Genomic DNA, 26,407 nt, shown 5'->3' on the forward strand with positions numbered 1-26,407 from the left:
CCATGCCCTGTTTGCAAGGGGCTTCTAGACCAGTCGCAGTAACGGACACATCAGTAAACGATGCTATGCCAGCAGGTGTGGGGTTTGGCGTTAAGACCCTGGCTCAAAGACAGTTGAACCGGTGTTTCAGGTTAAGTGACCATCAAGTGCAGGCAAGGTGGAATCAGGGTATTTCCAGCAGAGGAGAAAGGGCATGGTGTGCTTGGAGAACTAAATGAAGTCCTCCTTGGCTAAATGTGGAAGGCACGTGGAAGATGACCTCAGAGGGGCAGGCGGACGCTAGAGCTGGGCAGGCCTTGGATGCCACAGTCATCTGGACTCTTTGAGGTTACAAAGAACCAGTTCAGAGTGGGTGATTCCCATGTGTTTGGCTTGGGTGATTAGGTTAATATTTGGCTGCATTAAGGAGATGTGGAGCAGAGGAGGTGAGATTTCCTCCATGAGGTGCATCATCGCTGGGTTGGGATGACCAGAAGGGTCCTTCCTCTGCTTTTCTCGTGCTCAAGCTTAGGGTCCTGGTGGAGTCAACTTGGCCACCACTTAGCAGTTAATAGTCATGGAAGAGGAAGGGAATGTGAGCCCACCCAATGAGCGCTGTAAAGTGAAAAGAGGTCAAAGGTAAGGCCTTGGGGAGCACCAGCGTATAACCTTGTGTTTCTCTGGTCTGGATGTCCCACTCCAAGCTCTTCAGATGAGATCCGTGCACTTTTCCACACCTGTGCTTCTCTCCTGAATGCGCTGTGTTCTAATCGCCCTTAGAGCCTTGCTACACGCACCAGCAGTATTGCCTGGGAGCTTGTTAGGATGCAAATTCTCAGGGCTTACCTCACACTTAATCAGAATGCATTTAAACAGAATCCTCAGGTGATTGCTATGCATGGCAAAGTGCTAGAAGCCCTGCTGTAGAACATCTTTACCAATCACATAAAAGCTCGGGGTGGCTTGTTACTTCTTTTGTGTTCTCTTTAGGACCTAATTGCCTTTTAAGTTTTTACCAAAATTACAGACTATAGAATATATAGAGTGTAAATCTAATTAGCAGCTAATAAGCGTCATGTGGCTGGGGTTCAGAGCTGTCCCTCCACATGTCGTTTCCTACTCTGATCGCTTTGTGTTTGTTTATAAGGTAGCACATTGCAAGCAGGCATGCTGCCTGCACGCTCACCTGGCTTGGGCTCATCTAACACACTTTTCCCCCAATGACCCAGTGAAGAGAGAGATTCCCTTTTGTGGTGACACCGGCCACATCCACAAGTAGCTTATATTTGATGTAATTATGATCACTGTTGGATGGTACCTCCCTCCATGTCAGCTGCACAGATTATATTCAATGTCTTGTAAGAATCTTTAATGAAAAAGAGTCTGCAAAAGAATATATATATACATATTCATTATATATACAAGTGCATCACTTTGCTCTACACCTGAAACTAACACAATATTATAAATCAATTATACTTCAGTAAAAACTTTGAGGCTAATTACAATGAATGTTTTCTCAATCATATGCCTTTATTAAGGGCTGTTTAAGAGTTTGGTGTGTGAAAATTCACATCTATATTGAAGCTCACAGGTCTCTGTTTCGAAAGGAAACCTTTTCAGGCTTGGGGAAAAGATCAGCAACAGACAACAAAAGCATAGGAAAAGACGACTGAGAACTTGTACAGTTGGAATAAAAATTTATAGTGGTGTATAATGAGCTAGTGATACATTTTTATGTATTCATTTCTTATTAATTTTTATTGGAGTACAGTTGCTTTACAATGTTGTGTTTGTACCGTATAGCAAAGTGAATCAGCTGTAAGTATACATATATCCCCTTTTTTGGATTTCCTTCCATTTAAGTCACCACAAAGCATTGAGTAGAGTTCCCTGTGCTGTACAGTAGGTTCTCATTAGTTATCTATTTTATACATAGTATCAGTAGTGTATATATGTCAATCTCAATCTCCCAATTCATCCCACCCCCTCTTCCCCCTTGGTACCCATACGTTTGTTCTCAGTGTCTCTATCTCTATTTTAGCTTTGCAAATAAGATCATCTATACCACTTTTCTAGATTCCACATATATGCCTTAATATACATCTGTTTTTCTCTTTCTGACCTACTTCACTCTGTATGACAGTCTCTAGGTCTATCCACACCTCTGCACATGACCCAATTTTGTTCCTTTTTATGGCTGAGTAATATTCCATTGTATATATGTACCACATCTTCTTCATCCATTGCTCTGATGATGGACATTTAGGTTGCTTCCATGTCCTGGCTATTGTAAATACTGTTGCAGTGAACATTGGGGTGCATGTCTTTTTGAATTATGGTTTTCTCTGGGTATGTGCCCAGTAGTGAGATTGCTGGGTCATATGGTAGTTCTAATTTTAGTTTTTAAAGGAACCTCCATACTGTTCTCCATAGTAGCTGTATCAATTTACATTCCCACTAACAGTGCAAGAAGGTTGCCTTTTCTCCATACCCTCTCCAGCATTTACTGTTTGTCGATTTTTTGATGATGACCATTCTGATCAATGTGAGGTGATACCTCATTGTGGTTTTGATTTGTATTTCTCTAATAATTAGTGATGCTGAGCATCTTTTCATGTATTTGTTGGCCATTTCATGTATGTCTTCTTTGGAGAAATGTCTGTTTAGGTCTTCTGCCTATTTTTGAGTTGGGTTGTTTGTTTTTTTGATATTGAGCTGCATGAGCTGTTTGTAGATTTTGGATATTAATCCCTTGTCAGTTACTTCATTTGCGAATATTTTCTCCCATCCTGAGGGTTGTCTTTTTGTCTTGTTTGTGGTTTTCTTTTCTGTGTAAAAGCTTTTAAGTTTAATTATGTCCCATTTGTTTCTGTTTTTATTTTCATTACTCTAGGAGGTAGGTCAAAAAAGATCTTGCTGTGATTTATATCAACGAGTGTTCTGCCTGTGTTTTCCTCTAAGAGTTTTATAGTCTCTGGCCTTACACTGAGGTCTTTAATCCATTTTGAGTTTATTTTTATGCATGGTATTAGAGAGTTATCTAATTTTATTCTTTTACATGTAGCTGTCCAGTTTTCCCAGCACCACTTACTGAAGAGACTGTCTTTTCTCCATTGTATATTCTTGCCTCCTTTGTCATGGATTAGGTGTGTGTGTTTATCTATGGGCTTTCTATCCTGTTCCATTGATCTCTATTTCTGTTTTTGTGCCAGTACCATACTGTCTCGATTACTGTAGCTTTGTAGTATAGTGTGAAGTCAGGGAGCCTGATTCCTCCAGCTCTGTTTTTCTTTCTCAAGATTGTTTCGGCTATTCGGGGTCTTTTGTGTTTCCATATAGGTTGTAAAATTTTTTGTTCTGGTCCTGTGAAATATGCCATTGGCAATTTGATAGGGATTGCATTGAATCTGTAGATTGTTTTGGGTAGTATAGCCATTTTCACAATATTGATTATTCCAAACCAAGAATATGTATTGGATTGGAAGAATTGGAAGAATCCAGTGGGAAGAATTGGAAGAATCCAGTAGGAAGAATCTAATAGCTCTCTCCATCTATTTGTGTCATCTTTAATTTCCAATCTGTTGAATTGGAAGAATCCAATAGATTTCTCTGTCTATTTGTGTTATCTTTAATTTCTTTCATCAGTATCTTATAGTTTTCTGGGTACAGGTCTTTTGCCTCCTTAGGTAGGTTTATTCCTAGGTATTTTATTCTTTTTGTGGCAATGGTGTATGGGATTCTTTCCTTAATTTCTCTTTCTGATCTTTCGTTGTTAGTGTATCGGAATGCAAGACATTTCTGTTTATTAATTTTGTATCCTGCGACTTTACTAAATTCATTGATTAGCTCTAGTTTTCTGGTGGCATCTTTAGGATTTTCTATGTATATTATCATGTCATCTGCAAATAGTGACAATTTTACTACTTCTTCTCCTATTTGGATTCCTTTTATTTCTTTTTCTTCTCTGATTGCCGTGGCTAGGACTTCCAAAACTATGTTGAATGATGGTGGTGAGACTGGACATCCCTGTCTTGTTCCTGATCTTAGAGAAAATGCTTTCAGTTTTTCACCACTGAAAATGTTTGCTGTGGGTTTGTTGTATATGGCCTTTATTATGTTGAGATAGGTTCCCTGTATGCCCACTTTTTGGAGAGTTTTTATCATAAATGGCTGTTGAATTAGTGATACATTTAAAAAATATGAACACCCTTTCCTGTTTATAAGTGATTATCAACAGTGTAATCAGGGTATCTGGAATTAACTGTTCTGTTATTTTCTCCCTTAGTCCTCGAACATTAATATTTTTTGTGTCCTTTGTATTTGAATATTTACATTTCTCACACAAGGGTGTGTCAATTCTGTAAGTCATTTGTTAAAAGTTTTTGCTTTTGTTAATCAAAAGTGGCTCATAATGTTAGTTTGGGGTATTAGGTAAAATATTATTGCTGAAAATGAGGTTCACTGTGAAGCTTTTTTTTTTTTCCCCTTTTTTTAAATTTCTTTGCATTTACTTGAGCTTATAACTCAGGACAGCTTAGGAAATGACCCTGTGGCTCCCACATTGTGGAAAAGTGAAGAAAATGAAGGAAGATTAAGAAACTGAGATTTGCACAGAAAATACATTCTGTGCCTAGTTGATCAGTATCAGGTCGGTGTTGAGAATTCCATGTTTTGGCAACTCATGCAAGACAGCGTTTCCAAATGTGTGACCCTGGGAAGATGTCACCCTATCACACGATGAGTAGGAAGTCAAGCAACGAAGAAATACTTATTGAGGGCATATTCTCTGCACAGTTCTGTGGAAAATGCAGACTAGCGTAAGAAGTAGATAGTGACCATAAGTGACTTGCAGCTAGTTTAAGAGTATAATATTCAGATTTACACACTTGAGAAAGGGCAAACAGTACAGAAAGCCACGGGAGTCAGTGGCAGAGAAGTGGCCTTAAACAGTCACGACTGCAGGAATGCAGAGCACCGAGAGGCTGGGTATTATAGGGTGGTTTGTTCTCGGAAGATGAGGAGGAGGTGCTGGCTGCCTGGAGCCTGGAACGATCAAGAATTTCCACAGGAGGAAGGGGAGAAAACAGAAAGGATCACCGATAAGCGAGTATGCACCAGGGGTAAGTGGGCTGAAAACTTTGAAGGTGGTAGATTGGCGTAGTTGGGGAATCAAACACATGGGGCTGTTACTGACAAGGGGGTTTAATTGGATTCTGCGCTTATTGCCTAATTCTTTTTTTTAATTGATTTCTTTTTTAAAAATTTTATTTATTTTTTTGGCTGCATTGGGTCTTAGTTGCTGCGCACCGGCTTTCTCTAGTTACATTGAGCAGGGGCTACTCTCTGTTGTGGTGCAAGGGCTTCTCATTGCAGTGTCTTCTCTTGTTGTGGAGCATGGGCTGTAGGTGCGTGAGCTTCAGTAGTTGTGGTGCATGGGATTAGTTGCTCTGTGGCCTGTGGGACCTTCCCGGACCAGGGATTGAACCCATGTCCCCTGCTTTGGCAGGGGGATTCTTAACCACTGTGCCAGCAGGGAAGTCCCTGCCTAGTTCTTAAGCATAGAGCAAAAGTAAAACAAGCATCCTCTGTTGTATTTAGGTATACTAGAGTTCTCATCCCCATAATTATTATGGGAAAGGTGCATTTAATTCAGTACAAATTGTTTTAATCTATCCTTTGTGCTCTTACCCCGTGGTTATTTAACACTTTCTCCTGTAGGGTCGCAGGGACAGGGAGAAACATATATATCCACAAAACAAAGTCATCTAGTAGCATGAACGATAACACTCTTACTAGGTAGGGATGGTGTGGGTTGGAAACACACCTTCTATAATTCTAGAACATACCCCAGGCTTTCTCTAGAAGTCCTTTAATAACCAGTCTCATCCAACACAGTAACTTAAGGGAGGATTTAAAAATATCTGAATGCGAGGAAAAATCTCCCGTGTGTATCCAGCTTTGAGGATGCAGTAAGGGACTCTGCTGTTCATACTGGTGAGGAGACCAGTCAAGATTTTTAATGCTCATGAAGGCTTCATTTCTTCTATAAATTCCCTTCTTGACAACATATGGGTCTTGGAGATCCAAATGTGAGTACCCGCCATAGATTTATCTGTGTAACTGGGAAAAAAATATGTGCTCCATCACACTCATCTTCTTATCATTGGGGTGGAGCTTTATCATAACCCAGTGCTCTTTCTATTGATTATAGTTTTTTTCTTCCTGCCATAATGCTGTAAAGCATAATTGATTTCGCCTCTCTTTTAAAATCCTATTCTAAAAAGCCTTATGGTGACATAGGACAGAACTCGCCGTAATGGAAAGGTCAAGTGTCTGGTGGTTGGTTTGTGTGTTTAACAGCCTTGAAGACAAAACTTTAAATATTTAGCCAGTTGTTTAAGAGTTGAAGGGATGTTTTTGCTTCCCTGAGCAATTCTAGGATTTCACAGGAAGTTCTTTGTGCTTTTGAGAGCAGTGTGAATGTGGTGGGCACGGTGGCATCAGTAGTAAACATATTTTAAGTATTGTTCTGCAGCTTAGTACAGGTCCATAGTTCCATGCAGTTCGAAAATCCAAAAAGCCCTGGAAAGAAAACATTGTTGTAGTTTTGTAGGAAACTCATTTGGTGCTAAAATGAGCCACCAAATGGACCTCAATGGACTTGAGAGTATTTCTGGTTTTATGTAAAACACTTAATATGAGTATTTGTACATATTGCCTTGGGTCCCGCCCCCAGACCCTTGCTAGGAATGTTATGCAGTAATTGGAGTAGTCAGGACCATCTAAAATGAGAAAAAAGTCAGAGTTCTTGAGCACATTTGGCCGCAATGGTTTCCAATAAAGGACGGCTTGTTTCCTAAAGCTGCCGTAATGAAGTGCCACAAACAAGGTGGCTTAAAACGTAGCAATGAATGATCTCACAGTTCTGGAGGCTACAAATATGAAATCAAGGTATCGGTGGGGCCATGCTGTCCCCGGGGCTCTAAGGAAAACGTGCTCTTCTCTTCTCTCCCCTGGTGTTGAAGGCAGTCCTTAGCATCCCTCCGGTCACGTGGGCAATCTTCTCCCTGTGTGTCTTCATTCCTGTGTGTATGTCTGCGTAAATTTCCCCTCTTCTGGGAACACAGTCCTATTGGATTAGAGTCCAACCTAATGAACTCATTTTCACTTGACTACCTCTGTAATGACCCTTTTTTCTAAGAAGGTCACATTCTGAGGCTCTGGGGTTAGAATTTCTTTTTTTTTTTTTTCTCCTTTTTTTTGGCCTCGCAGCTTGTGGGATCTTAGTTCCCCCACCAGGGATCAAACCTGGGCCATGGCAGTGAAAGCACAGAGTCTTAACCGCTGGACCGCCAGGGAATTCCCAGGATTTCATATAGTTCTGAGGGGACACAGTGGAGCCCATAACACAGGGAAAGGCTCACTAGGAGCTGCTTCGTTCTTGCTGCGTTCACAGCAGGGCCGATTTCCAGACCTTTGCCTCCTGGCTTTCCTGGTGCCCTGGCAACTGCTTCAGTGAACGGCTGTCACTCGGGAGATGGCGCTTCAGCCTTGAGAAGGTACCACATCTCGTGTTAACCTCCTGTGAAGCAGGAATCCCTTCCCCTCAGAGAATCTTGCCCGAGGGAAGAAAGATTCTTGCAGCGAAAACTGGGCTGGACTCGGGTCCGCTCCCGGGGTACCACTGGCACCACCATCACTCCCATCCCTGAGAAGTCTAGAATGTCCCTATCTATGTTAAAGGAAGGATTGTACAGAAAATATTTAGGACAGTGATTGGCATGTAGCAGACACTTGGGTAGAGAGGTCGCTATTGACGTGCGCAGGAGCTGTTGGCCTGTCTCCGGAGCTGTCCTTGGGTTCCCTCTTCTCTCCACTACTTACCTTGTCTGCTCAGGGCAATTGGCCCCTCGAGGCGCCCTCAGCATAGTTGTTGTTTACTCATCTGCATGGCAGCTCCTTCTTTGAGACCTCTGTTCCTGGGCATGAAGCACTGGGGTTCTCCATCTCTGCTGTTGAGGGGTGCCGAGAACCTCCGAGCGCCCAGAGCACACCGCGACAGCAGACGTCAAATGCAAGCTGTGCTCTGGGCACCCACGGCTCTTCCACAGTTAATTAAAAGTATCTTTTTCTCCCTCTTTAGTTAATAAAGGCTGAATTCCCTGAGTAGTTTTCTGCCTTAGACCGTGCCCTGTTTCCTAGTTCCACACAGCTCGGCGTTGATTCCACTTTGGCATCCAGGTGAAAGTTCCTCTGAGTGAGCAGCGTTGTTTCTTTTCTGTCCTAAGGGCACAGGTGAGTTGAGCTGAGGAATGGGCTTCCGTGTCAGAGTGAGGACTTTGGAAGTCTGTTCCTGTGCTTGGTGGTTTCAGTGTGATTCTGTGTATGCGTACCTGTTTTTTTAGGCTGCTGGGGGAGTGGAGGGAGCTAGTTTATTTTTAAAGAAGAGAGTGAAATATAATTAAGTAACTATGAATGTATCTTTGCAAGAAGTTTGAATTCACTTGACTTTTCTAACTGTGAGGGGAGTAGATGAATGGGTATCAGTGTCCCCAAGACTCATGTCAGGAAAGACAGACTGACGATGTGACCGCATCTCTGAATTTGTCCCCTTGCCTTATTTCCTCTAGAACCGAGTTCCTGATAGGCTCTCGTAATTACAGGGTACTTGCAACTGTCCTCTTATTACCAGATAGTGTTTTTTAAAAAATAGACAAGAACTGACTTGCCTTGACTCAGCTGCCCCTCCACCCCCCACTGAACAAAACAAGGTGGTGCTGACTGTAAACTGTCATTACAGGTAGGCCTTGTAAGTTTTCCTTCCCCTGACCCCAGTAAACATGGGCAGAATCAAGCGGCCACGGAAAGCCCACCCGGAGAGGCAAAGTCCTGGGCATCCAGTAGAAAGGAAGCTGCCTGTACCCTCCTCCCACCCTCTCAGGAGTCTGGATAGTGGAGGCAGAAATACTGAGTTGAATGGGCTCATTCGATCCTGGAGAAAGAAAGAAGAAAGGGACAGACCCTCAGGGGTTCCCCAAGTGGGGTGCCCAGATGAGCACATTGCTAGAAATGCAGATTATCAGGTTCTACCTCAGATTGGCGTCAGAGACTCTGGGGTTGGACCCAGCAATCTGTGTTTTAACCAGCCCTGCAGCTGATTCTGATGCCTGCCGCAGTGTGACAACCTCTGCCCAGGAATTCCACCTGTCTGCAGGCCTTCCGCAGGCGGCCCAGCCACCGTGGTGATGCCGTGTGCTGGAATCCACACGTCTGCACTGCAGCAGAGCCCGCGTCTTAGTGCACGTCCAGCAGGGAGGGTGTATGGAGGTATTCTCAATTGTTCTAGTTAATCATTACTGTGAGCAAACACTGTCAGAGTATAGGTCCTGCGAAGTGAGTGTAAGATGAAGCCTTCTGTAGGTACTTGGAAAAAGGTGAGCAGTAGACTGCTTTAAGAAGAGGGAGGGAGTACTGATGGGGAATATTCGAATGTTTCCATGATACAGATTTGTGGTTACCAAGGAGGGGGCGAGTGGATTGGGAGTTAGGGATTAAGAGATGCAAACTATTATATGTATGTAGAACTGAGTCACTTTGCTGTCCACCGAAAACTAATACAAACGTTGTACATCAACTATACTTCAATTAAAAAAAAAGTTCCAATGATAAATCTCATCAACCTCATAATTTGTCATAGGATTCATATTCTCTGTGACATGAGAGTTTCTACGTGGTGACTTTGCCTGTGCCCTGCGTAGATTGCCTTCTCTGGCCTGGGTAGTTAAGAGATTGAGCGCATTTCCTTTCTCTTTATGCTAGCGTATAGAATACGTATTGCTTAAATAGTAGAATTGGACTCTATGGTTTTCAAAGAACTTTTGGGGAAGATTGAGCAGTTAATACCCACAGTCATTTTGGATCCATGGGACTCCTAAGATTCAAACCTACTGTCGACCAGCCCAGGATTCTCCTGCCAGCAGGGGCCTGGAGGAGAACATTGGCAGAGGACGTGGCTCTCCTTTCTCATGGTGAAATGGAAGAGCCAAGTATAGTGAACTATTCCTTGATAGCCATTTATGCATCTGTGTGTGTTTGTTTTATATACATCTTTATTGGGGTATAATTGCTTTACAGTGTTGTGTTAGTTTCTGCTATACAACAAAGTGAATTAACTATGTGTATACACATATCCCCATATCCCCTCCCTTTTGAGCCTCCCTCCCACCCTCCCTATCCCACCCCTCTAGGTTGTCACAAAGCACCAAGGTGATCTCCCTGTGCTATGCAGCAGCTTCCCACCAACTCTCTCTTTTATATTTGGTAGTGTATATACGTCAGTGCTACTCTCTCACTTCATCCCAGCCTCCCCTCCCCTCTCCTTCCCCCACCCTGGGTCCTCAAGTCTGTTTTCCACATCTGCATCTTTATTCCTGCCCTGCTACTAGGTACATCAGTACCATTTTTCTAGATTCCATGTATAAGCGTTAGCATACAGTATTTTTCTCTTTCTGGCTTACTTCACTCTGTGTGACAGACTCTGGGTCCATCCACCTCACTGCAGATAACTCAATTTCATTCCTTTTTATGGCTGAGTAATATTCCATCATATATGTGGCACATCTTCTTTATCCATTCACCTGTCGATGGACATTTAGGTTTATGCATCTGTTATTAACCCTTTTGCCCCATCTGCAGAGTTCCTGCCTGAGCTGCCTCTTGGAATTCCTGTGTGTTTTACTTCTGTAGCGTCCTAGAAGTTTATTACCCTTTGTGCTAAACAATTTACATAAATATTTTCCAGCTGATAACACTTCTCTAGACAGGAATTAATTCTGTGGAGCATTTGATAAAGTGAATATACAAGTATATTAGGCACAACTTGGTCTTTGAAAACTTACAGCTTTGAGGTTATATTAAGTATTCCTGTTAAATAAGCAGGATATCTATGTAAATAGTTAAGGTCAATGAAAGCTGATAATGAAATAAGAATTTAGTTGTGTGGTAAATTTGAAAGTATGCATGTATTATACTGATTCTATATTGTCCTGTGGATATATTTCCTATTGGACATTCTTCTGGGAAAGTTTTTTAATGAATTAGATGCACACAGATAAATTTATTGATGAAGACCAAATGCTCTTTTAAATAACAATAGTAGGACTTTTGTTAGTGTTTGTGTGTGTGTGTATGTGTGTGTTTAAAAACACTTGTTTTACAGATACAATCTCTGTTCATGAAACTGTGTCTGTGGGGTTGTGATGGAAGGTAATGAGGGAATGATTCATTATATAGATTTTTGTTGAGCCAGAGCTTTTAAGGACTAAAGTTTACATAAAGTGAACTTGAGCCTTACATGTTCCCGGTGTGCGTGTATATACTCCTATGGCTGTAGTTATGCAGAGTCCTTAAAGTAGGCATCCTATGGCTTTGGGCTATTTATTACCTGCTACTTTATGCTGGGCTAGTCCTCGGAAGGTAACAAACATGACTATTCAAGTAAAGGTTGAAGAAAGTGATTAAAAGTACCTCTGAACTATCATATGGCAATTTGGAATTAATGACATAGGTAATTATAGTATTTGATATAATGGTCTCATCTGGCCAAAGAGTTCCATGATGTCCATAATGTTGATTGCATATGAAGAGACAAGACAACTGTACTATCTGAGGAATGATCCGAAATAGTTTTAACTCTCTTGTACCATTTCTATTCTGAGAAATCCACGTTTAAAACATCTCTTCATGGATTATTTTTGGGTATTCACTTACATTAGGCAGTAAACCCCTCTAAACTTTGTAATTACTCTCAGGTTGTTGAATAAACCGTTCCATGGTGCATGTGGTTTGAGGATATGCATGTGCTGTGATGTATTTCCGAACTATATTTTCAGAAGATACACTTTTGTATGAAGTCTCATCTAATCAATTTGGAAAATTGGTAATTTCTCTTACAAGTGCATGACTGAATTGCTCTGCCCCCCACCACCAAGTGTGCATGGGGGAGAATACTTGAGGCCTTTAGCAGAGTGGATTTTTTAGAACCCCCTAAAGGGATGATAAAGGAGGTGCTGAGTGTTGACATGGTAATTAAACATCACTTCACTGGCAGGGGCCCCACAAATAGATGCTATTACAGTGGTGATGAAGCATATTTCACCAATAGGATACTTAACAGAGATACTAAGAAAGGGCATTGCTTTTTACTCCATTGAGCGTGTTTATATACCTTTCTTTAAAGGTGCTTTGCGATGTCATGACCCTGTTACTTGAAAAGAATGGTGGTGGTTCAATTAGAGATTGATGTTAAAGTTGTAAGTGCCTTTTACCCCTACCTACTTTACTGGCACAAGTATGGTATGTTTAACCTGAATTTTCTGGTTGTTGCTATTTGCTTGGGACCATTTCTGGTGGGAGTTCACTGGAGGGGAGTAGGGGAGAGGCTGGCCATAGGGGCTAGCTATGTCACCTTGCAGTCTCGGCATTCCAGCCTAAATAGTGACCATCTCTATCATTTGGAATATGGAGAGAAATGAGAGGAAGAAAAAAATCACTCGTGGTCTCATAAATTTGGTAATAAATACTGTTTTATAGTGGTATAAAGAGTTTGGTATATTTAAATGCAGTAGGTGTGTTTGCTTTTACATTTTAATTTTAATTGCTAATACAGTTTAATTATAATTTTTAAACTTTCTTTGTAAAACAAAGTGTAGGTGACTACATCAAGTTCCTCATCAATACCATTTTAATGGCTCCATAGCATTTCACGTGTACGTGTGCACACGTGCTAGGACATCATCTTTTCATCCATGAAATGGGGGTCACTAACATCCTGCTTACCAGGGTTGTTCCGAGGGTTAGAGATGGTGTGCACCTAAGGCACCAAGCACAATGCTGTGCACTCAGACGGTGCTTAATAAATGATACTGGAAGTTATTATTTCTGTTCTTAAGATTGTCCCTGCAAAAAATGCAGATGTAGAGAACAGACTTGAGGACACGGGGTGAGGGGGCGAAGGGGAAGCTGTGACAAAGTGAGAGAGTGGCACTGACATACATACATTACCAAATGTAAAATAGCTCCTGGGAAGCTGCTGCATAACACAGGAAGATCAACTCGATGATGGGTGCTGGCTTAGAGGGCTGGGATAGGGAGGGTGGGAAGGAGTCTCGGATGGGAGGGGATATGGGGATATATGTATGAATACAGCTGATTCACTTTGTTGTACAGCAGAAACTGGCACAACAGTGTAAAGCAATTATACTCCAATAAAGAGCTTAAAAAAAAAGATTGTCCCTAAATTTCAGATCATCTTAGAATAATAAAAATCTATGACTTTTTTGAATTCTCGATCTATGTCCCAGCTTTCATGAAGGTGACATCTGTAATATATGAATTCACTCTTGTCTGACTTAGGTTTGTCTGGAGCAGGGGGTAGACAGCCTCTTTGAGGGCAGCATCTGTGTCTATTTACCTCTGTCTCCCTGCCCCCCGTTTCTTTGACCTCCCCCCTTGGTGCCCGCCACAGTCTTTGCACTTGGTCGGCATTCTGTTTGAGGAATTAATTACTGAAGTCTCTGATAAGGGAGCGGTTTTTGGTTTCCCTGTTCCCTTGTGGCTTTGTGGGTTGCTATCTCTCTTGGCTCTATTAAACGATGACTGTCATAAAAGCGTTTTCTTAACCTCTGGTTGACTGCACATATATGGGGAAAACACATCACAGAAAATGCTGGGGACAAAGGCACATCACAACTGTCATTTTCTTTAACAACTATATGAACATTTTAGTAATTTTTAGGTGGAACTTTGCCTATTAGTGACTGCCACTGAATGATATATATACTACCAGAGGATAAGAAAACATTGGCTTTAATCAAAATTGTTTTTTAAAAAACACTCTTTTAGCTTATATATTTTCATGGGCTGCTGCATATTCACAAAGATATAAGCAGAACTGTGTATATGTGTGTCAGAGAGAAACAGATGCACATGCAGTGTCCCCACCCTCCCTGACTCCACGCGGTCTCTAGGACCCAAGGTTGGGACTCCCGAGTGACTGGTTGTAGATGACAGGGGACAAGGAGAGAGTTCGTCCTGAGGAATAGTGCAAGACGTGGGTGACAGGGAAGGTGCTGGGATATAGGGGTAAACCACAAGCTGCTCCAAACAGCAAAATCACTGCTTAAATATCCAAAAGTGTGTTTTCCTGCAGCTTCACAGAATATGCCTAAGCTGTAAAGTTTTTTTTTTAATTGAAATATAGTTGATATACAATGTTGTGTCAGTTTCTGGTGTATAGCAAAGTGATTCAGTTATATCTACACACATACACACGCACGCACACACACACATTATTTTCATATTCTTTTCCATTATGGTTTATCGTAGGATATTGAATATAGTTCACTGCTATACAGTAGGACCTTGTTGTTTATCCATTCTATACATAGTAGTTTGCATCTGCTAATCCCAAACACCTCATTTATCTCTCCCTCACCCCCTTTCCTTTTTGGTAACCATACGTTTGTTTTCTATATCTGTGGATCTGTTTCTGTTTTTGTAAATAAGTTCATTTGCATCATATTTTGGATTCCACATGTGAGTGATATTAGGTTGTTTCCATGTCCTGGCTATTGTAAATAGTGCTGCTGTGAACACTGGGGTTCATATATCTTTTTGAATTACAGCTTTCTCTAGATATATGCCCAGAAGTAGGACTGCAGGATCATGTGGCAACTCTAGTTTTAGTTTTCTGAGGAACCTCCATACTGTTTTCCATGGTGGCTGCACCAATTTACATTCCCACCAACAGTGTAGGAGGGTTCCCTTTTTCCACACCCTCTCTAGCATTTGTTATTTGTAGACTTTTTAATGATGGCCATCCTGACTGGTATAAGGTGGTACCTCATTGTAGTTAGATTTGCATTTCTCTAATAATTAGCCATATTGAGCATCTTTTCATGTGCCTATGGGTCATCTGTATGTCTTCTTTGGAGAGAGATGTATTTAGGTCTTCTGCCCATTTTTTGATTGGGTTGTTTGTTTTTTTATTATTGAGTTGTATGAGCTGTTTATATATTTTGGAAATAAAGCCCTTGTCGGTTGCATTGTTTGTAAATATTTTCTCCCAATCCATAGGTTGTCATTTTGTTTATGGTTTCCTTTGCTATGCAAAAGCTTGTAAGTTTGATTAGGTCCCATTTGTTTATTTTGGTTTTTATTACTATTGCCTTGGGAGACTGACCTAAGAAAACATTGCTGCAATTTATGTCAGAGAATGTTTTGCCTGTGTTCTCTTCTGGGAGTTTTATGGTGTCATGGCTTTTTTTTGTTTTGTCTTCAGATCTTTATTGGAGTATAATTGCTTTACAATGTTGTGCCAGTTTCCACTGTACAACAAAGTTAATCAGCTATATTTATACATGTATCCCCATAGCCCCTCCCCCGGAGCCTCCCTCCCACCCCTCTAGGTCGTCTGTCAATGCTACTCTCTCACTTTATTGCAGCTTCTCCTTCCCCCTCTGTGTCCTCAAGTCCATTCTCTATGTCTGAGTATTTATTCTTACCCTGCCACTGGGTCCATCACTACCATTTTTTTAGATTCCATATATATGCATTAACATACAGTGTTTGTTTTTCTCTTACTTCACTCTATATGACAGACTCTAGGTCCATCCACCTCACTACAAATAACTCAGTTTCGTTCCTTTTTATGGCTGAGTAATATTCCATTGTATATGTGTGCCACATCTTCTTTATCCATTCCTCTGATGGTGGACATTTAGGTTGCTTCCATGTCCTGGCTATTGTAAATACTGCTACAGTGAACATTGTGGTACATATATCTTTTTGAATTACGGTTTTCTCAGGGTATATAACCAGTAGTGGGATTGCTAGGTCATGTGGTAGTTCCATTTTTAGTTTTTTAAGGAACCGCCATACTGTTCTCCATAGTGGCTGTATCAATTCACTTTCCCACCAGCAGTGCCGGAGGGTTTCCTTGGTGTCATGTCTTATATTTAAGTCTTTAAGCCAATTTGAGTTTATTTTTGTGTGTGGTGTGAGGGTGTGTTCTAACTTCATTGATTTACATGAGGCTGTCCAGCTTTTCAGGCACCACTTGCTGAAGAGACTGGCTTTTCCCTGTTGTATAGTCTTTCCTTCTTTATCAAAGATTAATTGACCATAGGTGTGTGGGTTTATTTCTGGTCTGTCTATTATGTTCCATTGATCTACATGTCTGTTTTTTGCCAATACCACGCTCTTTTGATTACTGTAGCTTTGAAGTCTGGGAGCGTTATTCCTCCACCTAAGCTATAAACTTTTTTTAAAAAATATAAATAAAAAAATTTATTTTTATTGGCTGCATTAGGGCTTTGTTGCTGTGTGTGGGCTTTCTCTAGTTGTGGCGAGTGGGGGCCACTCTTCATTGTGGTACGTGGGCTTCTCAGTGTGGTGGCTTCTCTTGTTGTGGAACACGGGCTCTAGGCCCGCGGACTTCAGTAGTTGCAGCACACAGCCTCAGTCATTGTGGCTTGCAGGGTCTAAGAGCGCAGGCTCAGTAGTTGTGGCGCATGGGCTTAGTTGACCCTGCGTGTGGGATCTTCCCGGCCCAGGGATGGAACCTGTGTTCCCTGCATTGGCAGGTGGATTCTTAAGGACTGCATCACCAGGGAAGTCCCTAAGCTATAAACTTTTAATGCCTCTTTCCTACCTTGGACAAAGGTAAAAACGCATTTGTCTGTAGTAGACCCATTGCTTTCTTGCATTCGTTGAAAGGTTATACATATTTAAAAGTAACTCTTTGTCAGTATTGGTGACAAGTAATGCCTTTCAGTAAATGTCAAAGGCTGGAATGTACGTGCATATTTCTTTCAAGAATCTTCAGTACTCACCCACTTAAGGCAATTTTCTGGGAAGAAAAAAACATCTGAAGCTCTTTTGGGTTTGTGATTAAGGTGTAGGCTAGCCATGAAATTATAGGGTTTCGTGCCTCACTGAAGAGTGTATTACGGTTGAAGCATATGTGTAACTGCTATTGTTATTTTCATAATTTTTGTACTTATAGAAGTAATACTTGCTCACAGAAAATTTAGAAAAAAATCACAAAGAAGAAAATAAACATAATTCAAAAAGTTGTCATTGAGGGAAAAACAACTATTGATTTTGTTTTTCTCAATTACTTTCATATATATATAGAATTAGTCACATTTTTAGATCATGCTTATTCCTTAATGTGATACTATGATTATTTTCTCCCAATTAAAAATATTCTGAGAAGATAATTTAATGGTTGATAATATTCTAGCACATGATTATACCATAATTTATTTAATCATTTCTCTCTTGAACTAAAAAGTTGCTTCTAATTTTCTCTTATATATGATGCTGTAATGAGTATCTTTTGCAGATAAATATTTGCCTGCATCTCTGATTATTTCTTTGAGATTAATCCTTAAAAATGGATTTATTGAATCAAAGGCATCAATTCTTTGAATGTTTCGATACCTCCTGGCATCTTGCTTTCCAGAAAAAGTTGTGATAATTTCTTTGCAGTAGTAAAGTATTAAAATATCTGCCTCTCTTTAGAAAGTGTTAGCTCTTGTTAGATGAAAACTTCAGTTTAGATATTATCACACATGTCCATTCCCATCACAATTGTCATTCCCATTTCATTCATGAACCACCTGAAGTTAAGAGTGGTTAAGTACTGTCTAAAGGTCACTTAGAGAGTTGGTGAAGTTGAGATTTGAGACTCCAGTGGAGATGGTCAGAACACCAAATGAAGAAGCACCCGTGGAGGAGATACATGGGCTTCTTGCCTAATTCCCTCCATGCCCTTCTGGTTTTTTTTCTTTTCTTTTTTTAAATTATAAAAGTATTATGTATTAATGGAACAGCAACAAAAACCTTCAAACAGTTTATAGGGAGTAACATGCAAAGCAGATTCCTCTACCCTACAGCTGTACCCTGTATCTACTCCCCATAATAGAAGCTGCTGAAGAGCTTTTGATGTCTTTTCTAAACCTTCTGGTGATCTAGGTGGGGGGAGGTAAGCCTTGAACGTAACCTACCATTGACCTCAGGATTTGGCTGGCCTTTTGTAGCAAAGGTGGGGAGAGTGTGAGGACCTGAGAAGCAGAGCTTCAGAGGGCAGAAGGTTCTTCCGGAACTGCTGCCTCTATCACACAGCTCATGTGAAGTCAGTGTGAAAAAGTCTGGCAACTGCATTCTTCCTCTCACCACTCCTGCAGAGCACCCCGTTCAGATGAAGGTCATCAGGGGTTAAAACAACAAGTAAGCTTTTGAAAAGAGGCTGGTGATGAGGCCTGCTGTCCCTCAGCCTTACCTCTCTCCACTCTGCCCTGCCCCCCCACCCCCCAACACACATGCCCACCTACCTGCCTTTTGTTGTGGTTGTTGCTTAGGTGATGTGTTTTTGGTTTGGGTTTTGGTTTTGGTTTAATTAATTAATTAATTTATTGGCTGTGCTGGGTCTTCGTTGCTGTGCATGGGCTTTCTCTAGCTGCGGTGAGGAGGGGCTACTCTTTGTCGCGGCTTCTCATTGCAGTGGCTTCTCTTGTCGCGAAGCATGGGCTCTAGGCTCGAGGGCTTCAGTAGTTTTGGCATCTGGGCTCAATAGTTGTGGCTCGCGGGCTCTAGAGCGCAGGCTCAATAGTTGTGGCGCACGGGCTTAGTTGCTCCGCGGCATGTGGGATCTTCCCGGACTAGGGCTCAAACCCGTGTCTCCTGCATTGGCAGGTGGATTCTTACCCACTGCACCACTAGGGAAGCCCAGGTGATATGTCTTTGATACCTAGTAGGTAAGTTGGTTAGAAACTGGTAACATGTGTAAGAAAGTATCAACCCAGGGATGCTCAAGGGTGGCTTCTCATACTCATAATTGTGGGCTTCACCCTTCATGCCCTGATGGAGAAGGTAGGGTATTATTCCCTCTTCTTGCCATATCTTTAGGAAGCCAATCCGTATTTACTTAGGATGGGCTGGGCTAATGTTATTATGAATGAAGAGAAGTGAGTTTGAACTGTTCTGAGATTCAGAATATTCTAACCAAAAAGAATCATCCAGTCCAGTGCCTTTAAATTTTATTTTTTTAAGTTTTAGAACCCTGTCCAAAAATATTCTAACATTAACAACCAATATGTAAAACAGATTAAGGTGGAAATGGTAGCCTGTAGTTATCCTAAAATAGTTAAACTAAGGCTCTGTCGAGCCTGCAGTTTGAAAATTGCTGATTTAGTCCAACCTCTTGTTTTTGGAGTTATGAAAATCAAGGTTCAGCATACTCAAGTGACTTGTCCAAGGTCTCACAGCTGGTTATTTGGAGTGTTGAAAAGGAGATAACATCTCAAAGGTGTGGCCTTCCTTAAAGGTAGACACTTAGCCCAAGTTCCTCCACCAGACTTGGGTAAGATAATGAGATAAAAATTAGGTCATAATAGCAGTTATGGTACAAAATATTTTCCAGAATTTTGAGAACTCCTGCCCCTAGATATTTCTTCCAGCCAGCTCTGTTGGTGGTCAGCATAGCGTATTGCAGCAAGGCTGGATCCATGCACTCAGAGGGGCAGATTCCGGAGCAAGCACACCTGTGTTCCTTCCCATCTCCCCTGCTTCCTAGTTAACCTGGGACAAGCTGCTTGATTTCTCTGTCTCATTTTCTCATCTGAAAAACATGCTGACTTCATAAGCTTGCGCTGAGGCTGGAATGAGATACTGCATATAAGCATTTGCCAGGTGCAGCATGGATGCTTGATGGTGGCTGGGTGCTGGGCCAGTGGCAGTGGTGACAGTAATGGTGGTGCTGGTCCCAGTTGTGCTAACAGTTGAGGTGGGATTGATTGCTGCTCAGGCTGCTCTGGCATCTTCCTGCTCATTTTCTTATGCTTGATGACCTGTCTGTAGCGCAGCTTTCTGCTCCAGCCTTCCCCTTGGTGAAATGGGAAAATGTTGTCATCTTCACTCAGCTAAGCTAAGGAGGGCCATTCATGAATGTCCTTTATATATACACACACACACACACATTCTTTTCATATTCTTTTCCATTATGGTTTATCACAGGATATTGAATATAGTTCCCTGTGCTCTACAGTAGGATCTTGTTGTTTATCCATTCTATATATACCAGTTTGCATCTGCCAATCCCAAGCTCCCAATCCATCCCTCCCCAACTCCCACCCCTTGGCAACCACCAGTCTATTCTCTGTGTCCCTGATTCTGTTTCATAGATAGGTTCATTTGTGTCATATTTTAGATTCCACAAATGTGATATCATATGATCTCCAGTTGCATCCATGTTGCTGCAAATGGCATTACTTTTTTTTATGGCCGAGTAGTATTCCATTGTATATATGTATCACATCTTCTTTATCCATGAATGTACATTCTTGACCTTTGATAATTTAATCCTTTTTGTCGCCCACTCCCCCAGCTCACCAGCACGTGTGTCTGCTCCTAGCAGAGTCATGGGAGTGTGGTCAGTGCTCTGTAAACATTTGCTGATGGGAGTAGGTACTGCTGTACCATCGGAAGGGGATAAGGATCTCAGCGGCAGTGCTCCGCACCTGATCCCAGCCCCACCACTCTTGAACTTACACCCTACTGTCCTTTCACCAGCCCATCCCAAGCCCTATGCTCCCTCGCCTTGAACTTATACCCTACTCTCCTTTCACCCACTCCCACACCTTGGCCTTTGGTTCTCTGTTCACCCTGAATTCTCTTCCAGGAAGTTTCCTGGTCAATCTTTCAGGTAGTCACCCTAGTACCTACCTCTGCCTGGACGAACACTCAAGGCAGGCCCAGACAGGCCTTCCTTGTCACAGCTGGGGGACATTGTCCTAGACTCTGAGACCCCCACCTTCAACCCCCAACTGCATGTGTCACTCACTGTGAACTATCCAGGGGATATAAACTGAGGTCAATAAATGATTAGAGGAAGAATGTGGATGTTCCATTAAAGTGAGCGCCTGGCTCTTTATTGCAGTTATATAATAGGCAGCAATCATGACAGCCAAGGGGCATGAAGAGACGAGACGGCAGTCAGCAGAGTTTTTTGTCTTCTTTATAATGTGGGATTGTGTGTGTGTGTGAGTGTGCGTGAAGCTCCATGGTGTACTGGGAGCCTGTTCTTGAGATAACAGAGATATCAGGCCATGAGCTCATTTTAGCAATAGCTTGGTGGCTAGAAATAGAAAATGGGTTTCTATAGCTAGAAAACAGTCTTTTCAAATACCATGTAGAACAGTGGTTCTCAGAGTGTGATTCCTGAATCAAGAGCACCAGCATCACTGGGCATTTGTTTGAGATGCACATTCTATGGTCCCACCCCAGACCTACTAGATCTTTGCGGGGCTTTGGGCTTGGGGCGTAGCAATCTGTGTTTTAACTACCCCCGGCCCCAAGCAATTGTGGTATGCTCAAGTCTGAGAACCACTGACCTGGAACTGTACTCCTCATCCATTGCCCAGACCATGGCTCTGATGAGGAAGGTGTTTTGGGGGTCTTTAGACCTGGATTTGGTTCTGGCTCTTGAGTCATATTTATTCCGAGGCTGAGGGTGTCCAGATAAGGAGAGGTAGATGAGTCTGGTTAGCTGTTCTTTAGTGAAAGAGCACCTGTGGTTTATGGATAAGTGACAAAGAGTTAACTAATACCTTCTTCTAAACCAGAATGTTAAAAATATTTTCTCAGAATATAACAGCAAATTCTGTTGTTGTTTTTGTGTGTGTGTTTACGGAGATGTGTTGTAGCTTCCACTAAGATGCATTTTATGGGTAATAAGTACTACATATATACACCAACAATATTTTTCACTGACTTTTGATTTCTGTTTTTTGGGTATCAAGTATAGTTCTGTTACTACTAAAGTTTTCATTTTATCACACCTTTCTCTTTCCTTAAGGGAAAACATGGGTTTCATGTTAGCTTTGCTTTCAAATAAACATCATTGGTTCTGGGTGATAGAAACTTTTCTCAGTATATTTACCTAAAAAGCATGTTGAAAATGTTTCTGCTTAGTTTGTGAAATTGACATAAGCTGGGTCATTAACTGATATTTTTGCATTTTCAGTTAGGTTATGGCTACTTTCTTTCTCATATTTTTAAAATGAAAAGTATAATCCTGTTTTTTCTTACAGTGATCCATATGTGAAACTTTCATTGTACGTCGCAGATGAGAATAGAGAACTTGCTTTGGTACAGACAAAAACAATTAAAAAGGTAAGTGTCCATCCTTCATTAAATATCATTTGTCATAATTTAATCTGATTAAAGTGTGTCTTTGAGCTCTGTAGAAGTTTATATTTTAAGATGGCAATATTTTCATTTTAAGGATCTCTCAGTATGAAATCTCTAAATTCAACAGAGGCCAAACTTTTCATTATTAACCTAAGATATTGGTTTTGGCTTTTAGTTAAATGACTATAAAAAGAGTATTAAAATAAGCATTATTACAAGCAACAGCTTTTTTCCTCACAAAGAATAAAGCAAAATAAGGATTTGTTCATGTTGGCTTGTTAGCTTATGAAAAGCAATTTAAAATACATTTAATGAAATGGAGTGGCTTGTGGGTTTTGTAGGCAGAAAGGGGAATGGTTTAACTTAAAACAGGCGTTACCAAAGGAAGCAAAATACTTGCTTAGCTACATGAAAACAAATAAAAGATATGAACAATAAAACTATATACATTTATGAGTGTGCTGCACTTTTCTAAATTTTACACAAGATTTCATTAAAGATTTGTTTCCATAATTATACCTTAATTCTCCTGTCTCCATGTTTTATATACACCTATAAAATATATTAAAACATATTCATATCCATAATTATGTCTTAACTCATCTATCTTCATGTTTTTATATACATCTGTAAACTATATTAGAACATAAATTTATATCCATAGTTATATCTTAATTCATTTATCTCCGTGTTTTTATATATATCTATAAAATATATTAAAACATATAACTACTCCATATTTTGGGCATTTATTGAAGATGCATATTTTCTACCAAAAGTACTGCTCTCATTTGTGCTTCAGTATTATTTATAGATTACTATTATTTTTCCCTCCCCACCTGTGCGGGGTAAACAGTCTAACACTTTGTGTGATAAGCAGTTCCTGGAGAGCGTGATGGCTTTTAAAAAATGGTAACTCTCCTGCCACCGTGCAGATGCCCGGGGTCTGCGGCCAGGTCCTTTTGTGTAGGGACGGCACAGCGTTCTAGCGTATCTTCCACCTGGCATCCCGACCAGCTCTGAAAATCAGCTTTGCGAACCGGAGCCGGTATTTTGATGAGTGGGGAGGATTCCAGCGAGGGACGGAGGCCATTGTTCCCTGTTGGGCGCTGTCGCTGGTTCAGTTTCCAGCGGGGCGGGAGGCCCGCCTGGCAGGGAAGGCAGCCGGGGGGCCTGGTGGCCCGCTGGACGCGGAGGGAGCAGAGAAGCAAAGCCACCAAAGCCGGCGATCGGGGACCCTGAAATGTGTTTCCTTCCGGGGAGAGGTCCTCCTCCCTCCGCTCCACGGTAGAGGGTGTCGCTCCGCAGCCGGGGCTGCGCTGTCTGCCTCGCTCGGCAGCCAGCCTCCTGGTTAGTATTTCTGTGCTGCGCTCCGCTCGGGCTTAAGAACTGTTTTCATCGTCCTCTCCTTGTGGCCGGGAGCCTGGTCGTTCATGCGTTTTGCGGTCTCACGTGTCTGTCTGCGTTCCTCACCTGTCCTTTGCCTCTCCCCCTCTGCGTTTCCCTGTGGCTGGACTCCGGTCGCCGGCAGCCCCCCGGCAGGCCTGGGCCTGCCCCACCTCTCCCCCTTCCTCCTCCCGCGCCCTCTCGCTCATTAGCATCCCGGTTCCATTCATAGCTAGAAGCACGAAACCCCTTTCTGTAGGGTTAGATTCCCCGTTGAGCTGTGGGTGGGGAAATTGCTGATTTTTTAAAAAATGCCAGCTCAGTGTTGTACAAATTGCTGTGTTTATTCTTTATAGTGCTTTGTGTTATTATTTTGCTGCTTCTTGCACGAGTTTTTAAAAGAAATAGATTGATAAAGGCAAATATCATTCTATCTTAAAAATATCTGTAGTCCTTGGTGAGGTGGTGATTTTTCTGTCTCAAATTTTTACATACAATTTTTGAGGCATGTGTTTATTTCAGAGTATGAGGCATGTGCAAATGCAGAAACACGGGTGTATGTAGTCTTCCATAGTATGTTTCATCTTAGTTTCAAAGGCTGTTTGGCAGTCCATCTTTTATCCAAGCTGAGGACAAAAGTATCCTTTCCTTGTCCTTGTGAACATATATTTCTATAGATTGATATGGAGATGGATGGGCAGGTATGGATGGATAGAGAGGATTGAATGATAGGTAGGTGAATATTTTTTAACCTGGCTATTTGGGGGAAAAGAGTTCACTTTTGGTTTGTAATTGGCAGAGTTTTTTTCATGGTATATAATCTGGTCATCACTATTGTTCTTTATAAAATAATCTTCAGATTTCAGTACTTATATAAATAGGGAACACTGTCACCCTTCTGCCACCTGCTTCATTCCTCTCCAAAACAAATTTGTAGCAGGTTGAGGGAAGTAAACAAAAGTTCATTTCCTTCTTGATAAAATAATCGTATCGATGTTGATTTCTTGAAGAATACCTTTGTTTTCATGATGATGGCTCTTCGGTCCCTGACGTTATTCCTTCTGGTTCATAGCGTGAGATTCATGGTTTCTGATCTGTGAATCATCTGTTTATAACTGCATCCCCTCCCCATCTAGTTTGGCTTAGAGAACAGTCTCAGATAATTGACTAAATGCTTCTTTTATTGCCATTTTGAAAATCTCATAGCTACTTTTTAAGTGGAAAAAAAAATTGAAGCAAATATGTGGACTGCATTGTACCAGTAACTGTTAATGTTTCAAAGACTGTAAAAGAAATTACAAGATGATTTCTCTTCCAGACGCTGAACCCAAAGTGGAATGAAGAATTTTATTTTAGAGTAAGTTTTTCTTTTTTTTGGGGGGGGGGGGGATAATTGGTATTGATAACTAGATGGATATAGTATCACAACAGACTCATTTTGAGTGACATTTGTTAAATTTTTATTATGAAATTCCTTTTAAGATGAAAAATGGTTGGGTAGCTTCCTAATGTATCCCAAATTTTCGAAGACCATGACTAGCGGTAACAAAATCTGGACTTGTTTCATTTTGGGATGTTTGAGGGAAACAGAAAGTTATCCAAATACCATATTTTAGCTGTTCTATGCAAGTTTTTTTTTTAAATAAAGTGAAGTATAATTAAAGCTATAGCTTAATTGTTTCTATGGGATATAAACCCAATAGAAGCAACATGATTAAAAATAAGCCTAAAAGTTACTAATCATGTTCCGATTAGGGAAGAAAATTTTTATAATTCAAATAGTAAGTGTGAGTGTTTGTGTGTTAACATAAAACTACTTCTGGAATTTAAATGTCCACCAAACCTTTTATATTTACTATCTAGAAGAGGTATGTGTAGAAATGACTGAATTCTGTGAATTAATGGAAATTACTATTCAGTGAGTTTTTGTGGTGGTTGCTTTTTGTTGTTGTTGTTCTGAAATTTTGAAAATATGAAGCTACTCAGCAATTTAATGGAAAGTGGGTTTTTTTTTTCTTCAAGATGAAAATTATTTAATCGTATGTATAGCTGTGATATTAAAAACTACTGTACCTCCAGAAATGCTCTAGATAAGATCCTCTGATTAGTGTAGCTTCCCAAAGAACAATATTACCATTAGACTCATGATAATTGATCCTGATTTCTTCTTTTCAATCACAATGATACTTTATGTGCTCCGAACTTAGTTCTCTCTATATGACATCTGTTTTCTATTAGGTTCAGAGCTAAAATATGGCATTGATATTTTAATACTTGGTGAGTTCCTATGCATAGCCTCTACCAGGTGTATTTTAAATTACATCATAAAGGGCTGAAAGTAATCGGGGCAGATAAATGTCATTGGCCCATAGCTAACTCTCAGATACTGCTGTCTACTTGTGATACTCCAAATTACTTAGGCTTCTTTCAGTTTAACACCTTGGCCACATTTCTGTAAATTTTAGTACATCCAAGATTTTTTGCAAGTTATATTAGCTCTAAACATATGTAAACTCGATTTTTTATTTTGGCATTAAAAAAATTTTTTTTGGTCATATTCATTGCACAAATCTTTATTGGGTGCCTACTATATGCCAGTTCTTGTCATGGCCTGTGGATGCACTGGTCAGCAGTACAACCCTTTACTGAGCTTACAGCACACACTAAGCCCCCGCCCACTTGCCTGCTCCATCACTAGGCTAAGAGCAAGCCAAGGGGTCAGAAGCACAAGACGTGCTCTCTGTACCATCAGATGTTATTCCATTCCCTTCTCCCTCGTGAAGCA

At 41.0% G+C, this 26,407-nt stretch overlaps 1 protein-coding gene across 2 annotated transcripts in view; it reads left to right on the forward strand.

Moving 5' to 3' along the window:
• Positions 1 to 26,407, forward strand: part of NEDD4L (NEDD4 like E3 ubiquitin protein ligase) — a 220,963-nt gene that overhangs the window by 58,430 nt on the left and 136,126 nt on the right. For both annotated transcript variants that reach the window (XM_057698419.1, XM_057698420.1), the window contains exons 2-3: positions 22,137 to 22,218; positions 24,941 to 24,979. The gene's annotated coding sequence lies outside the window, so the exon portion shown is untranslated. The remainder of the gene's footprint in view (positions 1 to 22,136; positions 22,219 to 24,940; positions 24,980 to 26,407) is intronic.

This window comes from Hippopotamus amphibius, chromosome 11, assembly GCF_030028045.1.
Source record: "Hippopotamus amphibius kiboko isolate mHipAmp2 chromosome 11, mHipAmp2.hap2, whole genome shotgun sequence".
NCBI classification, from domain to species: domain Eukaryota; kingdom Metazoa; phylum Chordata; class Mammalia; order Artiodactyla; family Hippopotamidae; genus Hippopotamus; species Hippopotamus amphibius.